The sequence below is a fragment of the Lontra canadensis genome, unplaced genomic scaffold (assembly GCF_010015895.1).
Source record: "Lontra canadensis isolate GAN:19392208 unplaced genomic scaffold, GSC_riverotter_1.0 scaffold40, whole genome shotgun sequence".
In the NCBI taxonomy this organism is placed as follows: Eukaryota; Metazoa; Chordata; class Mammalia; order Carnivora; family Mustelidae; genus Lontra; species Lontra canadensis.
This window is the reverse complement of record NW_022631034.1, coordinates 14,331,669-14,356,265: the sequence shown is the minus strand read 5'-3', so window position 1 is coordinate 14,356,265 and position 24,597 is coordinate 14,331,669. Positions and strand designations below refer to the sequence as shown.

Genomic DNA, 24,597 nt, shown 5'->3' with positions numbered 1-24,597 from the left:
TGTTGACCTTGGATGGCAGACATTCTAGCCTCTGAGGGAATTGCTGCCCCTACACCGTTCTCATCAGTGACCCTAAATCACATCTCCACATTATGTGGTTAGTAGGACACTGGGCACTAAATTTGGAGTGAAAAGATCTCCAGTTGGTCTTTGGGATGTGTGTGTGTGTGAGTGTGTGTGTGTGTGTGTGTGTGTGTAATGATGTGTGCATAACAACACATTTATCTGTTTCAGGAAGAACCAATTGGTGATAAGAATAAACGTATTAAGACTTTCTCAAAGTGTATGAGCGTGTTTGTACACCTGCCCTCTCTATTGTGGTTTATAACAGGGGTACCTTTTCATTGTGTCCCCCCCCAACGTTTCCCTATCAAAGAATCTAGAGCTCTCTAATGCCAACCACACATGGCTCAGATGAATCCTAATGGGCTGTGTTCTCTGTGGGAAAATCTTGCTGTTTCTACCCTCTCAACATCGAAAGACATGAGTCGACTTGTTATCTGGACCCCCATAGAGGATCCCTTCGGTAGGCGGACCAACTGTCTTGATTTGCCCAAGACAGTCCCAGTTTTAGCAGTGAAAATTTTCCATATCCAAACCCCACAGTTTGGGGCTTGATTGCTTCTCATTTCTTAGCGCTTGCTCAAGAAAACTGACCAGTGTGAGGTGGTTGCTTGCAGCTGGCACTCTTGCCTGTTGCTTTGACAACCTGCTTTGACCTTACCTACTTATTTGATTCTGCTGGAGCGCAACTTATGCTTACCTTTGTGCTAGGTTCTAACCTGAGGGTTTTCAGACTATACCCCACTGCACTCCAGGAGTCTATGGAAAGCACTGCCACAGGAATTCAGGTACTGATTGCTCCAGATTTCCTCTCACCATTTCAACCAAAGTAGCTCCTCCACATTCTGTGTAAGATATTGGGTTCTATATTACATTGACTAGCAAAAAGATGTTTCTTAGGGGCACCTGGATGGCTTAGTTGGTTCAGCACACAACTCTTGATCTTGGTGTTGTGAGTTCGAGCCCCACGTTAGGTACAGAGGTTACTTGAAAGTAAAATCTTAAAAAAAAAAACGATGTTCCTTAAACAAAGTTTAAGAACCATAGACCTAATTAAGTTGCTAACTTTATTTAGATTTTAATAAAGAAGCCAGACTGGCCTTTAAGAAAAGGGAAGGAGTAGGACTAGCCTTTGATAGGAGGACCTTTGCTTTTCCCTTTTATTTTGTTGGGTATAAAAAAATATTGCACTAGTAGTCAAATGTTGGCAATTAGTAAAATATTTTCTCCAAATGTCCCCTCTTCCTGAGCATTTTTCCCTTTCTCTCTGATGGCAGAGGTTACCATGTAACAGTCCACTTGTGAGCATTCTTCAGAATGTCGGGGATTCATTAAGGGATAGGACTGTCAAGTATGAGAAAACAGTTTTAAAAACTTGCAGTTTCAAAGTTTTCCTTAATATGTCAGAAATGTATGTTATCCTGTGGGCCTGGCTGTTGGCAGAGAAACCTAGTGTCATTATAGGTTGTGATTACTATAATCACATAACTATAATGTTATTATAGTTATGAAAGGGATTTGTTGCATAGATAAGTGCATCTATATTTTCTGGAAAACAAGTAACCATATTGTAATGAATATATCATTACACACACATACACACTCAGTCACATGCCCCATCTTTGGAAGGAACCAAACCTTGAGCTGGACCCTACAAAGAAAGCAGGACAAAGTGCTGAGGTCGAAGAACAAATAGCCAACTGAGATTGGTGAGAATTTCTTGGGGTTAAGTTATGAGAAAAAAAGCCTAAATTTAGGTTAGGTTCAGGTTAGGAGAGAGAAACTAAGTATTTCAGGTCAAAGGAAAAATATTCTAATGAAAATTCAAAGACACAGGAATAGCCATTAGGAACATAAAAGAGTGGAGGGACCCAGGTGTAAGGCATTGATTCTCTGTATTTTTCCATTCGCTCACTAACCTCCTATGATCACGTGGTGTTGAAACCTTCATGATACTGTAACACCAGTCTTCCTCACTTCACCACCAAGGCTTCCTGGGCTGGTCATTTTTCTGGTTTCTTCCTCATTTTTAATCTCTCAGGTCTATATATCGAGAGAAGTGGATTTGAACTAGGAAGTGATGTAGGTCTTTATTTATATGGCGTGGCTTCTAGATTAAAGTTCGAATTTGGAAAAAGGCCCTGTCAGGCTCTTCAGTCCTGTCACCCAGACACTCTATTTTCTCATATGTTATCTCTTGAACTGTTTCCTCTTCCTTTTTTCTCTCCGTCTCTTCTTTTCTCTGTGTGTGTTTTTCTGGCTCTGATGTTCACTAAATGGTTACATGGCTCTTCCCTATCCAGACTGAAAACATAGGCAGGACAGTGAGGAATGATGTCTGAAATAAAAGAGGGTCACTACTGTCACACATCTGAGAGAATTTGTGAAGTACATTATTAACTGGGAAGAGATTGGCCACATTCCCAGATGAATCTAGAATATTTCAGTGGCTTTCCTGGTATTGCATTCTGTTAGTTTTTAAATTTTCTCTTTTATCTATTTTTTTCCTTGCAAACACAAGGAATAGTCCTGGGCAGAGATAAAATGGCCTTTGTCAGGTTATGCTTCCACAAGGACGTGGGGGGGGAAAGGGTTGTATGTGAATGTGTTAATACGATTCTAAGTGCTTTCAAACCATTCTTTTTAATTCTCTTTGTGGCATGTAATTCCTGAGGGACGTGCACCAAATTGATAAGCTCAGTGCTAAAGTGAACTGTCTCATCTAGTCCCCGGGAGCCTCTGACGGAAGTGTCAAAATACAATTGCGCACCAGCGGCATTGCTGTCGTGCCGAAGAAGCCCACTATTGACATCACAAGCAAATTAAAAGACCCACCTAAGTTAATATTCTCACATTATAACAACATCTCCTATAAATTATTAAAGCCCACACAATTTATTACCCATGTTAGAAAAAAAAAAAAAAAAAGCAAGTTGAATCATGAGCCATGCTACTTAATGATTTATTTTTTTGGTCTTCCCTGTGTTGAGGTTTATAAATCATCCCGCTCGACTCTACACGGCACCAAGGAGAAAGCAGTTGCTAGTCATGCCCTTCCCTCACCGATGATCACCTATGCACAGGGTGGAAGTATACTCATTATTTTAGCATCTATCACCAGCCTCTGTGTTTCAGACTGGCTGTTCTTTTTCATTACTATAATGCTTAAGCCTGGCATTGAATGGATGTGATTTAAGGCTTGAAATGATAGATCTAAGCCTTTTCAGAAATAAATATTAACCTCATTATTTAGGCAGGGAGGCCAAACCGACTTGCTGTATTCTGTCTCAAGGCTTCTAAGTAAATCAAGATTTACTCAGGAATCTTGTGCTCTTTAGTCTGGTCCACCAGCTTCCCCACTGGTCTATCTTGATTATGTTTTATGTTTTTAAGCAAATAGATATATTTTATTTCATCCTGAGTGGTGTGTTTTATCTCTAGCTTTACCATTGACTTGGGCAAGTCATAGACGTTCTCATCTAGTCATAGATGTTCCTAATCTAGTCAATGAGTATATTATTTTAAATAATCTCTAATTTCTCTTTCATGTTGAAATTCTGGTAGTCAATAGTGTGTAACTATAAATCGGGCAGTGATTTCTCCTGCTGTTGGAGTTCCTGAGAGCCCTGTGAATATTTGCCTGAGGCATCTTTCTGCCTTTGCCCTAAATTAGCTCTAAGAGGCCTGGGGTCTATGCTGGGCCTGTCTGTCCCTACTCATCTGTGCTGGCCATAGAGCAGGAGAAAGATTTCAAGAGGAATGAACTATATTTGAAAAGAAGAAGTTAGAGATGGGTTAGAACCACTGCGATTTTTCTAGAAATGTTGGGCAAATGTTGTGAAGACTAAAAAAAGTCCTCTGAGGTTAGGTAACAGTTCAAGGCCTTTGGTGACCATGTGGTCTGACTCTTTGGCTTGTTGCCCATGAACCCTTAAGGAAGAGCCTCTAGCCCTATATATTCCCATCCCAGGCTGGGGTTCCCTGGTGTGCGAGCCCTGATCTGTGCTGCAGAAACAGTACATCGGATTTTGCAAATAGTGTCACATTATATTGAAAATAGTGTCACGTTATATCACTGTCCTAAAGTTAGCAGTAAAATAAATACTTGAGAGTAAACTAAAAAGGCATGTAAATACAAGTAGTTTTAATAGTTTCTTTTGTAAAGGCAATTTGATACACATACTTCTTAGGAATTAAAATAATAGACATCAATAATGCATGGACTACACATTTAATTTGCTTTGCAGAAGTAAACAAACATGTCTGCATTTTTTATGTGACATCTTGAAACTTAGGAAACGTAGTTTGAACTTCTAAAATGTGCTATTTTTGATTATGTATGATAAGCTTGCATCAGTATCCCAGTCTCTGATGTCATCTGCATGAAATTCTGACTTTTCTTCTACATAAATATGTAAGTCTTGGGCCATAACTTAAGCTCAGTGACTTAGTTTTCTCATCTGAAGAATAGAGACAGTGGTCCTTAGTCACTCCATAGGGCTGATGTACCACTAAAAAGACATCATATATTTGTGAACATTCTTTTTAAAATAATAAATTTGTATAGAAGGAAAATTATTGTTTGGATTTTAATTGATATATGAATAATGACTACACCCAATGGAATTCTACATTTCTAACCCAAGTAGAAAAGTGGTATTTCATTCACCTACCATGAATACCTTTCTCAGATCACATTTCCATATTACTTTCCATGCTTAAAAAGATTGTGGGATGGGTGGGGTGAAGGAGGGTCTTCACTTTTACCTTTCCTATCCCAGAAACTGTACCATGTTGCAGAAAGCGTGGAACCTACAGTGGTCAAAGCTGATAGCTTTGCAACTTGCTTGTTAAGTTGGGCAAGCATTTATTGGACTCCCACTATGTGCTCAGCCAACTATGTTCTCGCCGTTTCTTCACACAGTCGGATAGATGGGTGGACTAAGGATTTACTACACATAGGAAAACAATTTTGCTGTGTAGGTATCTTTTTTCCCCCCTAAAAGTCAGAGTATTGGGAGATGGTGAGGATGGGGTATTTATACTTGGGAAAGTTAAGTTCAGGCATTGGTTGCCTCAGATCTTTGTACAGAACGTTCGACTTATTGTAGAAGTTGTAGGATAATGCCCCATTGCAGAACAAAGGCTTCAGCAGGCTTTGCTAAAATGTAAAGTCCACTCTGCTGATTAGATAGAATCATTGAACCTTATGCTACCCTATATATACAATGGAATCCATAAGCACCCTCCTAGGAGGGAAGGCATTTAGATGCAGTCTTTAAGACTTAGGTATTGTATACCATGAATGAGCATGAAAGGCTGGTGGGCATAAATAGCCATTCATTCTGTCAACAACATTAATTGAAAACTCAGGGGTGCATAAAGCCCCATTCTGGTTTATTGAGTAAACCACAAGAATACCTTCACATCTGTATGCAAATATTTCACAACTGTGAAAACCCACTACTATCAGGGAGCGAGAGCTGCCGGTGTGAAGAGGCCGTCAAGCGATGGCACATACACGTCGGCTGTGACCCGTCTACAGGGCGTTTGCCTAACCACCTGTGTGTCATAATTTTTCTGCAATATACATGTCCTTTAAACGTATTATGGCACTTGTAAACACTAAAATTGGTTCCAGTGTCCTTGGCAAAATGCCTCCGTTGGACTGAAAACCTTAGTGATGTATCTGGCAGAATATTAGTATGTTGGCTACGTGAAGGATCCTGTATTGATATTGATATTTGCATTCTATGGAAGCTGCAGGTTTTGAATAATTTTATTATATGTACAGGGTGATTAAACTTTTGGTTACTGGAAGACCTTTGCAAAGAATACTTTTCCTTGTTTTAGTATAGTATCTCTTCTCTCTCCTAATCTACACTTGGAACACAAGGACCTCCCTCTTTTTGACAGTATTGGGGAATCCACCTGGTCCCTTCCTGGCCTTGCTTACACCAACTGTGTGTCTGGGGATTGATTAACCCAACTCTTGCAGAGGCTGGTCAGCAGACTTCGTCCTGCCCTGTCCATGTTCACTCAGCATCCACCTCTGCACCTGAAAACGGCTTACTTACTGTGAACAACTGTGACTCTGGGGTGGAGGAATTTTTTTTTTTTTTTTTTTTGCCTTTAAGAGTAAGCTTGCTTTGCAAATAAAGCAAGCGGAAATGCCCTGGAATTGTTTTCTCCAGAGGCAGATTTCAATCAAAGATTGATGGGGAGTTGGTAGATAAATATACTAGTTTCTTTGCCCCTTGGCTGGGCTGATACTAAGCTGTGCTCTACACCACCCTTCAGGGGTCCCCAGTAGGGCTAAGCTCCAGTTGCCAAATTGGAACTGTCATGAAAATGCACTTTTTATTGGCTTTCTTCCATTCTCTGTCTCATTCCTCACACCCTGTCCGTGTTTCCTGGGACCAGCTCCCAAATAAATTACAACAGTACCCCTACCTCATCCGGGTTTCACTTTCCATGGCTTCAATCCCCTGCGGTCAATGGCAATCGGACAGCAGATGATACTCCTTCTATGGTGCTGTCAGAAGGTCAGTAGTAGCCTAACATTCTGTCACAGCGCCTACTCATTCACGTCCCATCAGCTCACTATGGAGGTGTTTCATCTCATGTCTTCACAAGAAGGGTGAGTACAATAAAGTCTTTTGAGAGGGAGAGACCACATTCACATAACCCTCATTACAGGATCTTGTTATGATCGTTCTATTTCATTATCAGTTATTGTTGTTAATCTCTTGCTGTGCCTAATTTATAAATTAAACCTTATCATAGGTATGTTGCATGGCAGAAAACATTCTCCATAAGGTTCGGTACTACCATGATTTCAGGCATCTGCTGAAGTTCTTGGAACGTATACTTCTCATATAAGGGGCAATTGCTATACTGCCCTTGAGTATGTCTGTGTGTGTGTGTGTATATATATATATATATATATATTCAAAATTCAACAATTTTCAAAGCATATATATGCTTTGAAAATTGTGCAACTCTAAATAAATTCATACTAAAATTTTAATCATTATTATTGCCATTGCTATTGTGTTTTTCAAACTTTAATTCAGGTGTGTAAAATATTTGCAAATACAATCTTTACATGAGCTAAAGAGAAAAATATCTGAAAATAATAATGTAAGATAGAAAGTTATTGACAAAGGGTAGAGAATTAGCACCATAAGGTGAAGAGAACTTTTCAACTACTACTGTAATACCACCCAACACCCACATAACCCTCTCCCCAAAATGACAGATGTCAAAGACAAAGGATTAAAAAAGAGACAACTGGCTTTCCCTATTGTCACTTACTTTTCTAGGGAAGAATATCTTTCCATCTTTTCTTTGTTCAGAAGGTGCCTTTTCATTACGTTATAAATTCACAGGGCAGGGACTGTATTTAAATCTTTATTTTGTAGAGTGCTTTTAAAAGTTAATCATGTTATTCAAATATTCAGAAAGATTAAAAAAAAAAAAAAAAAACTTACTGACCAAAACCAGACGGTTTGGAGACAGACAGAGGGAAGAGTTTAAGAAGCTGCGATTTTAAATGGCAGTGGCCTCTTATCAACCAAAAGGCAAGTTGACCATTGAGGCAGAGAATTAAAGACTATTCAACCTTGTGTGTTACCCCCCAAATAAAATGCAAGGGAAAAAAATTGTCAACCTAGAGGTTTTCATCTCTTAATACCCTTTAGCCATCTTGCTCAGAAACCCATCTAGAAGTAAAATCTGTGCATTCTGGGAGCAAAGTGGAGGAGAAGATAAATCAGATAAAGAACTTTGGTGGTCATCTATTTAATAGCCTACAAAGATATGAAAGCAAATGCCAAAGCAAAACATTCATATTACAGGTTCATGCAATTAAATCTTGCCGACTAAATGAGTTTTATTTACTGAATGAAGAGCTGAGCATGTCACTTTTTGTAACTTTCTTGATATCAATCTATTGTGGCCACATTTATTCCAGAATTGAATACACCACAGTGCTAGTTTACTTGTAGCATGTGGTCATCTGCCATGTTGAAATAATGATCTTTTGTCATTGTTAATGATTTTAGTGAAATTTAATGCGTTCATAGTTACAGGGATACTCTTGCACAGAATGAGGTCGGTCATTAGAGTCACAATTTAGTTCCCATCAAAATGTTCCTGAGATGTTAAAGTAGGGACAGTGCTCACAATCTGGTGGCTCTTTGTGTGTGTGTGTTTTAAAGATTGTATTTATTTGACAGAGAGAGATCACAAGTAGGCAGGCAGAGAGAGGTGGGGAAGCAGGCTCCCTGCTGAGCAGAGAGCCTGATGTGGGGCTCAATCTCAGGACCCTGAGATCATGACATGAGCCGAAGGCTGAGGCTTAACCCAGTGAACCACCCAGGCCCCCTCTTCAAGTGTTTTTACTCCCGCTTTTCCTGGGAAGTTACAATGAAGAATTTTCCCCTCTGTTCCCAGGAACAAAGATTAGCTTTTGTTAATCTTCGTTCATTTACTCACTGCCTTTTTTTTTTGGTGATCCTTGGCTCTTAAAAAGTTCTTACTGCATTTCCCAATTTTAAACCACATTTGGGCAGTCACTTTCTTGCCCCTGCTCCCATAATATCTAGTACAGCACTTGTCATACTGGATTACAGATAGTTGCCACAGTGGCTGTCGCCTGCATTAGACTATGAATTCCCTGAAGGCAGTAACCACTGTTTCATTTTTGCATTGTTAGCACCTGTCAGAGTCCCTGGCATTTAGTCAGCTCAATAAGTGTTTGGTGATTGAATCAAATAGACACAACGCAATGTGTTGATGTTTAATGTGTTTGTTGGCTCACATGACACCAGTTGTTCCCTATTATATTATACTTAAGTCCATATTAAAAGAATGAATTTTTAAACCAGAAAGGCATAATCACATTGAGGTTGAAATAATTTAGTTCTTTAGTTGAATTATCTTTCAAAGGCTGTTTGTGTCCAATGGCTTATTGATTTAAATGTTTTCTTTCTGAAGAAAACAGGATTTTTGAGAAAGAAAACAGCTCTTTCTGAAGAGCAGGATTTCAAAAGATTTCTAAATTTTTTTTTTTAAAGAGATTTTTACATTGCTGAAGAAACAGAACTGTAATAGGTGGGACCAATAAGTTAGATAATTCTGATAAGTTAGAGAATTCCTACTACATTATGACTTGTTCAATTCAAGCCACTGATTTTCAATAGGAAAAGGAATTGAATAAATGTTTTAAAAAATCCCAACTGTTGAAAAGTTCTGTAATATAATCTAAAATAAATACACCAACTTAACTTTTCCTTATAAAAAGGAAGCTGGTTGGTTTAAAAACCATCTGCAGAATAAATATTTATGGAGCAGAATGACAACTGGACTTATCCAAAGCATTGGCATACATTTTCTTAGTTAATGTTTGATGAAGCACTTCCACTTACAATTCTTCGGTGAACTAAAATAAGAGATTCATTAACTATTTTTGAAAGATAATGAGGCCATGATCCCTTTCCAGATGTTTCACTTGTCAAATAATTGTGATCTTTCTTCCAAATCTCCCTGGTTGCTTGGTTCCTATTTTCTTGTTTATTGAGCAGTGATTTATGAAGATGAAGAGAGGTAGTGATTTATAAAGATGAAGAGAAGAAGTACAAATGCTAGACAGACAATAAGGATCAGAAAATTAAGTCATAATTTTACCTTACCAAAATTGGAGGCTCTTGAAGTTTTATTACTAAAGGATAATTATCTCAGATGTGGATAGAGAAAAAATTTTTTTCTCAGTTTCACTTAGAAGCATGGGTGCACTTCTAGTGCTTTCTCTACAGAAGGGACACAAGAATATGGTTCTTTGCAGAATTTCCCTTGGGGTTTAGAAAGGAGACTTGAAGTTTTGCTTGAGAGCAGACTAATCTAATTCTCTTTTCTAACATTCTGAAGTGCAGGACTAAGAAATAGGACTCATAAAGCACAGTGAAATTAAGGGTACACTGAAAAAGTTACTTAAATATAATAGTAAAGTTAGCGGTCACAATAAATATAATAGCAACAACAATAATAATAAAGTGAACATTCACTAAGTGTGTACTATGTACCAAGTACTATTCTAACAATCCGTATATTAATTCATTTTTTCCCCCTACAATGACCATAGGTGCTAGATAGTGATATTAGCGCCATTCTACAGATGGGAGATGGAGGCACAAAAATTTAGGTAACTTGCTTAAGTTCACGCAGCTAGTATGGGATTGAGTGGGGGAGAAACTGAAGCGGCTGGTCTCCATGGTGATTGCTGTTATACTATGTGATAGTGAACACCAGATGATATGAGAACTTTGAGCTATTTGTTTTACATCTTGGTACTCCCCATGTTTTCCTTAATTGCTCCCCAAACTGTCATCTCAATTCTATCCACTTTGACTATGTTGGTTGTAGTCTGACAGAAGGCCCAGGAAAGTGATAATCAACACTATAAAATATATAACAAAATCTAACAAATGTTTTTGGATACTTTTAAGCATTGTTAATGTTCTTTGTATTGTAACCATTTCATTTCTATCCTTTAGAAATTAATGAAAGATGTTTCCAAGCTATTAAGAAGATTTTGGGGTAAAGGTTGCCCCAGGGGAGAAACAGAGAAGTACCCATTCTCCAGGTGCTGGGAGGGGTGGTTACTAAAAGCTCAAAACTGCCCTTATTTTCTGAGAAGGGAAGCTGCCTTGCTTGGAATGTTCCCCCGTGGGGGCAGCCAGCAGCCATGATCAACTGATATAATGGAATGTAAAAGGTGGATTGGAGAGTGGATTGAACTCTGGTGCTCTAGGGCTTCCTGTAGGACCACGCTCTCACAATTTCCAGCTGAATACACATCTTTGCTTAGCTTCTTCCCTTGCCCTCCTCTGGCTCCTCCCATCAACTTCTCCTAAGAGCACTGCCTCAATAAATCATTTTTGTAAGGATCTTTTTCTTAGATTCTGCTTTGAGAGAACCCAAGCCAAGATGGATTATACTAGAAGTGGTCCCAAGAGGCAGAATCTAAGATGGGATCCTGGAGGTTGATGGAGATGAGTCCTCTATGTCACCAGTGGTAGATACACTCTGTATCAGTGTGGTTAAGATCAGAGGTCAGCAAACTATGATCTTTGGGCTCAATCCAGCTCACTGCTTTTTGTAAATCAAGTTTCAGTGGCGCACATTCATTAGTATTGTATTGTGTCTTTAGTATTGTATAGTGTCATTAGTAGAGCTGAGTATCTGAGACAGACACCGAATGGCCTGCAAAACCTGAATATTAATTATCAGTTTCTTTTTAGAAAAAACAAATTCGCTCCACGCTAAAGTTTTCATTCATGGTGGTACATTGGATTGAGATACAGGTAGAAGGGGTTGTTGTAGCTAGTTTAATGTCTTTGGCTTTGAGAGGTATAAGGAAATTGAAACTATGAGGACTGTGGTGTTGGGTAACTGTTAGTATCACTGATGCATTAAAGAGAGAAAAGTACATGCTCTATTAGTTACTACTGCTGTATACTAAATGATTACAAATTTAGCTGCTTAAAATTATACACACTTATTGTTTCTCTGTTTCTGTGGATCAGGAGTTAGAGGAGTTACGGGTCCTCTGCTATTGGGTCTTTTAGAAGGCTGCAATGATTGCATCATTTTGGGCACAATCTCACCTGAAGGCTTGACTGGGAAAGCATCCCATTGGAAGCTCCTGTGATTTTTGACAGGATTCAGTTCCTTGGGAGCTATTGGCTGAAGGCCATCCTTAGTTCCTTGTTACATGGGCCTCTCTAAAATGTCAGATTAAGTCATCAAAGCCAGCAAGAGAGGGATTATGCTAGTAAGAAGGAAGTGACAATCTGATGTCGCCTAATCATGGAAGTGACATCCCATCACCTTTGCCATATTCTGTTGGTTAAAGACAAGTCTCAAGGCCAGACCATACCCAAGGGAGTAGATTATACAATGATATAAATGCCAGGAGGCAGGGCTCATTGGGAGCCATCTAAGAGTCTCTTTGCCACATAGGCTCAGATCTATTATTCAGACTTTAAAGCAAACTGTGGGAGTCAGAAAGATTCATTAGAAGCATTTAAAGAGACACTCATCTTTTGTAGCTAGGGTCAGACACATTTGAAGATCAGGCTCACATCATAATTGTAAAAGTGGAAGAACTTAAAAAAAAGAAGAAAAAAAAAAGAGCTTAATTCTCAACCTTGACAAGTCTCTTAGGCAGAAGTCAGAGCCCTGAAAGAAAAGGAGTAACATCTTGAAGTCTGGGATAAGAGGATTTGGGGAGTTGAGAACCTTACCTCTGTATGTTCTCCTGAACACTGGGTTGGCAGCAGTGACTAGTAAGCCCCTCCTCTCTTGTTGGAAAAGGGACCCCCTGTTTTAAAGACTATAAAGAAGTCTCAGATGAGGCAGGTTCCTTACAGGACAATCTTCAGAATCTGTCTGCACTTTCCATCACAGGAATCAGACTGATAATTTGGGTGGTATCTCAGCATCTTGACTAGGAAAGTAATGGCCTACTAGGGGAGGAGTCGAGCTACATACCAAGGGAGTGCCAGGTATTGGCTGACATATATGCTTGGAAGTGGACCCTGAGGGATCTGGATCAAGGTGGGGACAATACGGGCTGTTCACTGATATGGGCTTACTCTGCCATGACACTGAATTTAACACCTGGGCAAAGCCCCCGATGATACGTCTAATAAAGGCTGGGAGAGATCTTGGTTGCTTGGAAAAAGTGATGGTTCACATGAAATGAATTAGGGATCCCAGCGCTCTAGTAATAGATTGTGGAAGAAGGAAAAAACAGATAGGAGATAGACATGAAAAATGGGTCCATTAAGTAAGACTGAAAAATCCATATTCGACTATGTTCCTCAGGAGGGCTTGCGGGACAGTCTGTTTATTAACATGCTGAAGAATCTGTTGATGAAGGAGATTTCAACACTGGAAAAGCACAGTTCTTTTTAGGCCAGGAATAGTTAGAGATGCTGTTACAGGACTGGAGTCCATGGAATAGCAATGGGGATGGTAGGTTCCAGATTACCAGAGATGACAGAGCAACACTCAATTGTCAGAAGCAAAGTAGGTGCAATCACCACAAAGGGAAGCAAGTCTGGGATGGCTGTCCTGTGGGTGGGAGTGGAAGGTGTTCCGAAGTACCTATGGAAATGGTTACCTTATGTTAGGGCAAGAGGGATGGGCAGCCAACCAGGGTATTATCTGTATATATAATCAAAAGAGACTTAAAAAAAAAAGAAAAAGTAGATTGGCAAAAGGCTGAGGTCGGGCAACTGAATGAAAGTCTTAATCTCTTGCTCTGTTTTCAGACCTGAGCCAGTTCTAAGACCCAGAATCCACTGATCGAAGGAAATTCTCGGTCTCATGTGAAAGGAACTGCAACACTATGGCAAGTGTAGCTCCCTAGTCCTTCCTCCAAGGGGCGAGAGCTATTTACTCAGGAAACTGTACCCTAGGGGAAAAGGGGTACCCTGGCCTCTCAGTGACTATTAGATACAAGGTATGAGTTGAGGTTTACAGCACCTCATGAGTCCCTGTTAAAGTGGGAATACATAAATGTTGGGAAGGAAATAGAGTCATGTCCCAGATTCATTTCCTGGTGGGTCAGCTGGGTCCACATGCTCACCCAGTGGTCATTTACAGAGTCCTTGAATGCATAATTGAAGGGATCCATTAGAAATTGGAAGAATTCTATTGTTGTTTTCTTGATTGGCTATTGCATTAGCAAAAGCCATGTGGAAGTCCTTGAAACTATCTCGTCTGCCAAGTTAGTAAATCAAAAATCAATGATTACATCCTGGGGAAAATTGCACAGATTAGTACCATTCTCATAGATTTAAAGAATGCAGGGGTGAGGATCCCCATCATTCCTCCATGCAATTCAATGGTCTAGATGATACACCAACTAGACGGATCCCGGCAGATGACAGTGGAATGCTGCCAAGTTAACAAGTGGTAGTTTCAATTGCAGCTGCCGTGCAGTATGTGACATATGCACTGGGGCAAGTTAACTGGATATGGGGTATGTGGTTATTGTTCTGGCAAATACGTTATTTTCCATACCCATCAAGAAGGAGGATCAGGAGCAGCCTGCATTCATATGGATGAACAACAGAAGTCATGGTCTTGTCTTAGTGTTATGTTAATTCTCTGGCTTAATCAAAATATAGTCTGAAGGAACTGGAACTCTCTGGACATCCTGCAGAGCATCATGTGTGTGCACTATATGGATAACATCATGTTAATTGGACCAAGGAACTCACTTTATGGCAAAGGAAGTATGGCAGTGGACATAGTGAGCATAAAGTTCACTGGCCCTACTATACTCTGGTGTAAAAAAGGCACTGACTTAGCGATGATATCCTGTGACGATGGGTACCATCTTTCAGGGTATTGTACACACTCCATTTTTTAAAAGATTTTATTTAGTTGAGGGGCACCTGGGTGACTCAGGTGGTTGAGTGTCTGCCTTCGGCTCAGGTCATGATCCTGGAGTCTTGGGATCAAGCCCTGAGTTGGGCTCCCTGCTCAGGGGGGAGCCTGCTTTTGCCTCTCCTCCTTGGCTCATGTTCTCTGTCACTATCTCTGTCTCTCTTAAATAAATAAAATATTAAAATCTTTTTTAAAAAAGGTTTTATTTATTTGAGAGAGAGAGCGCATGAGCGGGGGGGACAGGCAGGGGGAGAGGGACAAGCAGACTCTCTCTGAGCAGGAATCCCCCCTCCCTGATGCAGGACTCAATTCCAGGACCCCGAGATCATGACCTGAGCCAAAGTCAGACACTTAACCAACTGGGCCACCGAGGAGCCCCTGTATACACTTTAAACCAGTAGCTATTATATGTTGCTCTATCCCTGATAGGTAGAATACATGAATCCAGGAATTAAAGGATAGATACAAAAGGGACCTAACTCATTATCTGTTCGGGAAAGCCATCTCGGGAAATTTAGGTTTTGTGAGCCTAGAGCTTCTAGGCCCCAGTTCAGGGAAACTTGCACCTGGGAACTGAGCAAGATTCTCAGTAAACATAAAACTATTGCCACATTACTTCGGCCTCCTTGTGCCAGGAGATAAGCCAGCACCACAAAAAAGTTACTATATTGGCAGAGAAACTGACCTGATTGTCATGAGGAGGAAGGGATGACACATATCAGAGGCAAGGAGCAAAATACTTGTCACTCAAGTGATCTGTTGGGACATATTTTGTTGTCCCCATACCTTATTTAACTGTAGTGGGCAAGTACAGCAATGATAGCCTGATTAGGGCAGGATAGCCCAGGGCTCAGAGACCTCAGAGTTGATCATTCGGCTTACTTTTCCGCAATCTACTTAGACCTGCAGAAGTACCAACCCATAAGGAGGAGCATCTAGAAGGGTGATAGAGGAGGGAGATCATGACCGTGGCTGGACCTTGGAACAAACCACAGCTGGGGAAGCTCTCATTGGTTCTGCTACCTCTTCTCTTATATGTCAGCCCAGAAAATGCGGCTAATCAGAATCCTGAAGCAGCTGGGCCTGAAAGGAGCTTGCTTGATATGAGAAGCAAGTGGGTCTGAGCCACATAAGGGATGGACTGCAGGGGTGGTTGCTGGCGTCTTTCCCACCCACCAGCAGCTGTGTTTGGCTGCGAACAGCTCATGGCTCTACTCTTCACAAAGATTTGCCCTCAACTGAACAGTGCCAACTCAGCTGAGAATTACACTTCTTGGGAATGAGAGGCGTTAACCCTGTGGTACAATTTATGTTCCAGAGTCCCCCGAGGGACCTGGCTAAGCTAACGCTGGTTTTCAGCAGAGACCACATCCTTCTTGGCTAAGTGCTTTCGCCTAGTTGACTTCTCCTGCTTCCCTTCTGAAAGCACTCCTTTGATAAATCATTTTCAGAAGTATTTCAATCTCAAGCCCTATTTCTAGGAATTTTGACTTGAGATACCATCTTCTGCTATTAACCCTGCTGGAACAATCTTTTCTTCACCCATTTTGTTCTGACTCAAACTTGGTAGTATGCACATGAAAAGTTATATAGATTGAGGTTGCCAATTAAAAAAAAAAATGACCTCCTAAAATCTCCCCTTGATTTATTAACATGACAAAGCTCTCAGTCATTTTCAATTCTCAACTTTACTATAACTGATGACCATTATTCTATTCTTGTTACTCTCTAAGGCTTTCTTTACACTGATGTCAACTATCTTTTAAAACGCCATTCTCATCATGTCACTCCCCCTGATTAAACATTTTAAACATTTAGTGACCTTACACTATTTCCTGGATGAAGTCTCAAGTCTTTAATATGACATACAAGGCTTTGCTTATTGGGTTGCAATTTTGAACTGAATTGTAGTAGACTCTTCCCCCTACCATACAGTCCACATGCTGCATGCTACAGTCAGATTGAAAAAAGTCTTCTTCCCTGAATAAGGAATGCTTAGATTCAAATCCATGCTAATTCCTCTGCCTGGGATGGCTCCTCTTTCCTCTTCTACTTGTGAATGCCTGATTATACTTTAAGACACAGATTTTTTATCAACTTTTCTGTGAAGCTGTTATTGACCAACTCTGAACTTTTTCCAAACTCGAGGAAGAATTAGTAAGTCCTTTCTTTGTGCTCTCACAGCATTAAATACTCACCTGTGTTATGATGCTTGTCCTATTTTTTGTGATTAAACATTAATAAACATTAACATGTCTTTCTCCCCCACATAAATTAAAATTCTTCAAGGGCCATGTAATTTGTTTTTGTATCTGTACTAATGATAACATTGCTTAACAGAGTACTCTTAATAGATATATATTATATAAGTATATATTATATAAGTATATATTATATAAGTATATATTATATAAATAAATATATATTATAAATATATATATATTTAGCCAAATTCTTCATATATATATGAAGAATTTGGCTGGTTCTGAGATAGTTCCTCAACCCGACAGGCTGGACAGGCTGGTCAGTTCTTCTTTTTTTTTTCTTTTTCTTTTCTTTCTCTCTTTTTTTTTTTTTTTTTTTTTAAAGATTTTACTCATTCATTTGAGGGAGAGAGAGACAGAGAGAGAGAGAGCACAAGAGCAGGCTGAGGGGAGGAGGGAGGGAGAAGCAGACTGCCCCCTGAGCAGGGAGCCCAACGTGGGACTTGATCCCGGGGACTCTGGGATCATGACCTGAGCCAAAGGTAGACGCTCAACCAACTTAGCCACCCAGGCATTCCCTGGTCAGTTCTATTCTAGTTCTTGCCTTTGATCATTTTCCTCTTGTTGGAGTTTTGGAAATTGAAGGGAGTCTTTGGACGACTGTTGATTTAAACCAAATAGCTGTTCACACCTTTAGTCCATTATTGTATGAGTTTAGGTAACTTTACCTGCTACACATTCACACGAGTTCATGTTCCCTGTGATTTGAAACAAACAGGGCCAAGAAATACTTCCAAAGGGCAAGAGCAAGCCTGAAATTTAGCTCAGTAACCTAAGTGCAATCCTATATTTGATCTCTGCTTGAAAGAGGTAGCAAGCAAAGGAGAACAAAGAGAACACTGCTTTACCAGGATAACCCCCCACCTACTTCATAACTTCTTTAAACTGTAGTCAGTCTGGGGGCCAGTTTGTTTGACTAGCGTTTCAGATTCATCTAGATTTCCATTTATACAGCAAATGGTGCTTTTTAAGTTTTCAGAGTTTTCTTAGAAGAACCATTATTTCTTTATGTTTTTGAGGGGCTGGATGTTTAAATAAATACACTTAAGAAAATCCCCAGTATATTATTAGAAATTGTATTAGTGATCTTGAAATAAACAAGAGGGTAACTATGATAATAAAAGCCTCCGTGTTATAGGAAACTCAATGGTTAATGTGGCACAAAACCTGGTTATAAGAATCTGACCTGATAATTTTCATTCTATTCTTCCAGCCCCATTTCTCAGCCTTGGCTCCTCCAGCTCCCTCCGACTTCAAAAGAAACTCTGAATGAAGAAGGAGGGCACACAATAGAAGAATCGGTCTGATTATCCCCCTCTGTTTGGAAATGGGTAAAGATTATAGATACGTTTTCTTCTTTCTGTGCTTTGGACTATGTAATGTCAATTACCTCAAGCAAAACCCCCTACTCAGGCTAATACACAGATTTGGATCAGACCACAATTGCATAAAATTGGAAACAAGATATTAATAATAATCCATAATAGTGTGACCAAGTAGAATGCATGTTTATTCTCATTGGTTTTAGCCGATATAATAAAAAAGGGTAAATTAGTTTAGAGATTTGAATTTATATTTATAATACCCTGATCTTTTTTGCTCTTCTCTCACCACTTTGTATTATGAATGAGGTAATTAAAAAGAGTCCTCTTCTCTTTTATTCCATTATGGCCTATTTTTGCCCCTTTAAATGTATTTGTGTGTTTGTGAATGTGTGTGTGTGTGTGTGTGTGTGTGTGCGCGCGTTTGTGTGTACATTGGTTATTTTAACCAATGTTTGAAAACAAAGTTGTAGTGCTAAAGGTCAAATGAGTGAATTAGCCTGACCTGGTAATTAAAAGACCATGTATGAAGTACTAACCAGAAACGCTGTAGGACTTTTTGTTCTCAACCCAAAATGAAAAGGCAAAGCATAATAATCCCTTATCACCTGTGAAAATGATGTCAGGAAATGTTTTCTCAGAGTCAGCTACTGGTCAAGACTTACATCAAGTTAAACAAAATAATGAAGGATCAGGATTCTGGAAGGGCCAAAAGTTCGAACAGGAGACCTTTAGCCTTTCTGCCTGCAATGCATAGTAATACTTCCCGTGTGTTTGATAGGTGCGCTCCCTGAACATAAAAGCCTTTATAACTTTTAAGTTAGGAACTAAGTACTCTGGTCCCAGTCTTCCTGTTTAGGACGGCTGTCCACAGAAGTGAATCGATATAATTCGAACTACTGAGTGAAAACAACAAAAACAAAATCCTTACAGAACCAATCAACTTCAAGCTGTGTCTTGTTAGGCTTCCAAAATATTTGGGGTTGTCCGAACTACAAAACAATTATATGTAATTATGAATGAATTTCATCCAGGTTGGTTTGCTGTTCAGATGCCTTTAATAACGACTCCATTTCCTTACAAGAGTCGAGATTGACCACACAGTTCTGTATTAACCAGACATACTTTATGGCAATAATAACAGTTGGAGATTGGACCTGAAGAATGCTTCAGTTTGAACTATTTCTGCTCACGAATAGAGAAGATTGCAGGTAAATAATGTGAAGTAATTTTCAGTACTAAAATAGTTTAGAAATATATAAGATATAAAAGAGGTCTTTTATTTTTTAATGAATTGAATTATTTAGTAAGCCACAAGCTTTAGTGGTTTGTCAGTTTTTAGCCAGTTTTTAGGTTTGACTTACCAATGCCCCAAGAAAACAGAACAAGAAACTTGAATGCAAACCTTTCAACCAGGTAACTCTATAGTTTATAAGTGGCAACGAATGACATTTCATCAGGAAAATCTTGGAAATTACCAGTGTTGCACGTTTTATTAATCTGTGTTTAACCTGAAGCCTAGAAACTAGTGCCCCTTTCTTCCTGTCTTCAAAATTTCTATTACCAACTGTACTATGTTGAAGTTTATATGACAGGCCATTTCAACACTTTTGTTTAGTTAAATGGAAGTGCATCACTTTTAAAGAAAAGCCCTATTGCCAAAAAATATAAACAGCCCTAACTTTGATTAATATAAATATTTAAAAACCAGAACATTCTGTTACATCTTGCAAAAACAATTCTGATGTAGCTGATGGGAAAGAAAAAGTGCTTTCATGCCTTAGACGAATCCAACAAAATACAGCTGCAGAACAAAATTTTAAGTAAATATGAATTGTTTGTCTTTTCACAGGGCTATGGTGTTTACCTAAGTGGAGTTATTTTAGGACACTTTATGTTTTATTAGTAAAAATGAAAGTTTTTTTTTTTTTTTACAATTTTAGTTCTGAAGTATTTTATTTAAATTTGAAAATCCTCTAATTAAAAACACCATTAAAAATTATTCCTCCTGCCCAGTTTAGCGTTTTGCTAATAAGCCACTGGACAAGAGATGTGTGAAATGAATAGATGAAGAAAAACGTTGACAGCAAAAGCAAGGTCTGAGGGGGTGAAGGTAGTTTATTAGGCCCCGTTTGTCACGAATGGCCCTGTTGCACATATAAAAGCAAATCCCTCTACCTTAGAAGATTAATTCTGAAGGAGGCACTCTTGGGTCAAAGTATACATAAGCGTGTGCCTAATCTCAGAGAAATCAGGCTATTTTCTCACAGCAATTAAGCAGAGGTCTGGGGTTTCACCCACAGTGTATTTAAACACAGGATACAATTAAACCCCAACGTATTAATATCTTTGCTCTACAAAATTGCTCAGGAAATAGATTTTGCTCTCTTTCAAATGAAAAGCAAGGCAAATTAAGAGAATAACTTGATGCTTAGCTAAGTTGCTTGAAATAAGAGTGTCGTATTTTCTTCTAATTGCAAATGTCTTCTGTACCTAAAGACAGTTCTTACTCTAGGATAGGGTTATAAATTTTCTAATTCCTTTGGTCTAAATAATGAACCTTAGAAGTTTGCATGAAAATGCATTGTTTTAAACTGTAATTTAATTTCTTATTGAGCATACACTAAAAATCAACTTCTTAAAAAGAACTCACTGTTTTATAAAGAACTCACTGTCAACCACCGCCAAAATGTCACAATTAGGAAGCTTTGCAACCTATGTAAAGGGTGAAAAAGTAAATGTAAATCTTAAGCAATCAAGTGTTCAGAGGGACTGCTTTCTGCAGAGGTTTTTCTTGAAGCTTTTTTATTCATATACTCATCTCAAGGCAAGAGCTAATCTTCCAGAGAAAATTACTGCCAGGTTAAAACACTACTTCGAAAATGCTAAATATAAAAACAACAAAATAACTTTTATTTCTTGTGTGTCAGTTCCCCAAAGACAAAGATTTTAATAGTACAAAAGCTATATGAATAAACCACCACCTTTGTTCAGATCTTGAAAACTAACAAACAAACTCTTCTGGTATTAAACAAATTTTACCCATATTGTAATTATTGTTACTTCTCTTTTGTCTCCCTTGAGATTAATATCCCATTTAATTGCCCAACCAAATGCTCTGTCTTTTTGAGGAGGGAAGTTGCTCTTGGAATAGGAAAGGATAGAAATAGTTTTTCATATATATAGCTGACTCAATAGTTATTTCATTTATATAAGAGTTTGTAGCAAGATGGTTATCAGTATATGACACAGTGAGAATTCTTATCATTCATGACATATAGGCATGTTCATAGAAATTAATAAAACTGAAGAATGAAGCAAAATTGAATCTGATGGGCAGTGGTGTGTGTGTGTGTGTGTGTGTGTACACTAACATGTTTTCCCACCTAATAGTCCTTTGTTGCTTTTAAGAGATGAGTACTTAAGGTGAAGTACAAAAGGCAATGTCCCTTTGGAACCACATGATAAACAGCTTAGGCACTTTTTTGATGTGTGCTGGGCTATGTGAGAAGGCCTGCAATCTGAATTTTACGAAGGATTGTTTTAATAGGACCAATGACTTTAATAGTCCTTCTTGCTGACATCACTGGCAAATTGGTCTACTCTGTAACCTTTAAAAGTGCAGCATATCCCAAAATGAGTTACTTATTAAACAAATGTTCCTTTTTTTTGAGTGCAACTGACCTTTAAATGATTATTTCTCAGCACTTGCAACAAAGAGAATCTCACCTATCACCTTTACACTTTTGATGCTACAGTGAGTAGATCCATAACCTTTTCACAACACTTACCATGCCACACAACATGGAATTACAAACGCTAATGAGCACCTTTTCTTTTAAGGGGAAGTTGTGTTACTTTATTAAATTGTTGCAGTATACAGAAGCCATGGGAAAGTCTAACAACAAATCATTATTTTTTTGATCAAGCTGAAACCATTTTAGAAAATAGAATTCCAAGGCACCAAAGCATAATTTACTGCTAATAACAGTTTCTACTGAAGTTTTCCCTCTTTGGCTTCCAGGGTGTGTGGGGGGTTGGGGGTGGGGGGAGGGGATGGGGGATTTAAACAGTGGTATTTGACTTAAAAACATCATCTTTAGGTTCAGGCACTTACAAATATTTGCAGGCAATTTGAACTAACTTACAGACAACTAGCACAGCACCCTTTTTCACTAACTAGAAGGAAAAGCTTTGAAATTTCAGAAGTATTATTGATGGAGTATATATATATATATATGTATACACACACACACACACATATATATGTATATATATATACACACACACACACATATGTGTATAAAATATGTATATCTCCTGTGGTGTTAGAGATTTTAAGATTATGCCTTCCTCAGAAACAGGCACCTTTGTAAGATGTAATGGGTATAATCAAGTCTTGGTTTTCTTTATTAAATAGAGCTGGAAATTATAAATCTTATTCTTCAGGAATCAAATCAAATCTAGCACATATTCAAAAGAGTTAATGTTTTCTGGGATCTCTTTACTAATGTGAGGAAATCCATGTTACTCTAAGTCCCAGTGGTCTTTCCTGGAACAGGTAACCTATTTATACTTTAGTAGAACTACCGAATCTGTTAAAGGTTTCATTAGCCTAAATATTTTCCCTCTTAAAGAAAAGCAATATTCCAACTTTGAAAAATTCTGAGAAAATTTTCTTGATCTGAAGGATTCAAGTCCTGGAATAACCTAATGTGTCCATCCTTGACATACATTTTACTCGAACAGTAAGGCACAAATACTTGCTTATGTTCCAATATAAGTTTTTTTTCCCCCTTGCAAAGCTGACCTTATTTATAAAATACTGTTTTTTAAAAAATGGGGTCTTACGATTCTTGAATATCAATCCTCCATAGCATAAGAAGGTGTTTTCACGTGTGCATTCTCTGTCTCTCCTCTCTTCCCACATTTCTTACCAAGTGAGCCTTATTGGCATGAATTATGGAGAAATCTGGGAAGTTTTTCCTTAATAATGAAAAATAACTTCTTGAAATAACATTCACTTACGGTTTTCTTTTCGGCTCTGACGTAGTAGTATTTTGTAAAGCATGAGAAGCAGGCAAAAGACTTCATCAGAGAAATCAAAGTTAATGTCCTTTGGAAACATTGGGCTCTGAAAGGAAAAAAACAAACAAAACAATAGCAGAAATATGACTTATTTGGCTCCCCCTAGTTTAATTTACAAAAAGGCAAATCAGTTATGTTATTGGCATGTAATCACAAAGAAAAATACACAGACTTAAGACTAAACCGACTCATTGTCAAGACTTCCAGGGTCTTATTCATTAATTATGGTGGCTGCCAGCAAACAACAGAGGAAAATCAACAATGCTGGATAAAATAATCATCAAGGGCTTCTATGTCTGTAAACTATTTAAATTCTTGAAATTGAATATTTATGATGAGTGATGCTTCTTTAATGTATACCATATTTCCATCAGCTCTCCGCTCTGCCTGCGTTTGGAAAGCCCAGACGCACCCGGTGCTTTGTTCACACCCACCTTTCACTCGGTTCCATCCCGGCCCCCTCTGCTAACACCATCCCATCAGAAAACTGGACACCCAGAGTCACTTGCTGTTTTTCCGGGGCCTGCTCATTTTCTAATACCCCTCTCATCCTTAATAATAGCGCAGTTCAGTATCCTCTCCACCTGTGCCCAGGCAGCCCCCGTGTGAAACGGCTGTGAAGTTTATTTTGTGCCCATCAGTACAATGCAAACCAGAGTGTGCTTACCTCCTCGGGGTTAGTGAACCCACGTTGTCTGTGAGCACAGACAGCACTTTGGCCCCAGATGTGCCTGGTTAACTGTACAAGCAAAGAGGATAAATCCACATAACAATACTTCATTCACCAAGGAAATCTGCAGTGGATTACAGCTTCTCTATGGTTAAGTCTGGTCTTAATTTACTGCTTTTATTCAGTTTTCAACCACAAACGAGCCCCTTATGAGGCATTCACTATGCAGAATTGACAACTCTTTTTATCTACTTGAAAAATATTTTTGGATAATAATTTATGGTTACAAAATATGTTAAGCAGTTTCAATAGTTATATTATATTCTTTCAATGCTTAATGATGCAGTATCCCCTGTAAAAATGGGATGCCAGGAAATCTGGTAATTTTACATACAGTATTTATAACAAAAGAGCAATTTGGCCATATAGAAACACAAATTAAAAAAAAAATGCTACATATTTCATAGGAAGTCTTTTAAAGACTATTTTTAAGGTCTTAAATTGTATCTCAGGAGAAAATCAGAGTTCAGAACAGTGTCTAAAGGCCCTATATATGGGTGAAAAAATAATTTTGGCAAGCACTGTATTTTATTTATGGATTATTATGTTTAATATAGCATATTTTGAACACTCTTCAGAAGGAAAAAAAAAGCTGCAGCTCTCTTTGAGGACACGAGGGAGAGTTCATATGCTATTTATATTTTATACATGAAAACAAAATATGTGG

The 24,597-nt window shown here is 38.6% G+C and overlaps 1 protein-coding gene across 1 annotated transcript in view; it reads right to left on the bottom strand.

Moving 5' to 3' along the window:
* The window catches only part of ADGRL2 (adhesion G protein-coupled receptor L2), a 382,248-nt gene extending 358,998 nt beyond the window's left edge, over positions 1-23,250 (bottom strand). The window contains exon 1 of the mRNA XM_032870191.1: positions 23,141-23,250. The gene's annotated coding sequence lies outside the window, so the exon portion shown is untranslated. The remainder of the gene's footprint in view (positions 1-23,140) is intronic.
* Positions 23,251-24,597: the final 1,347 nt, after the last annotated feature.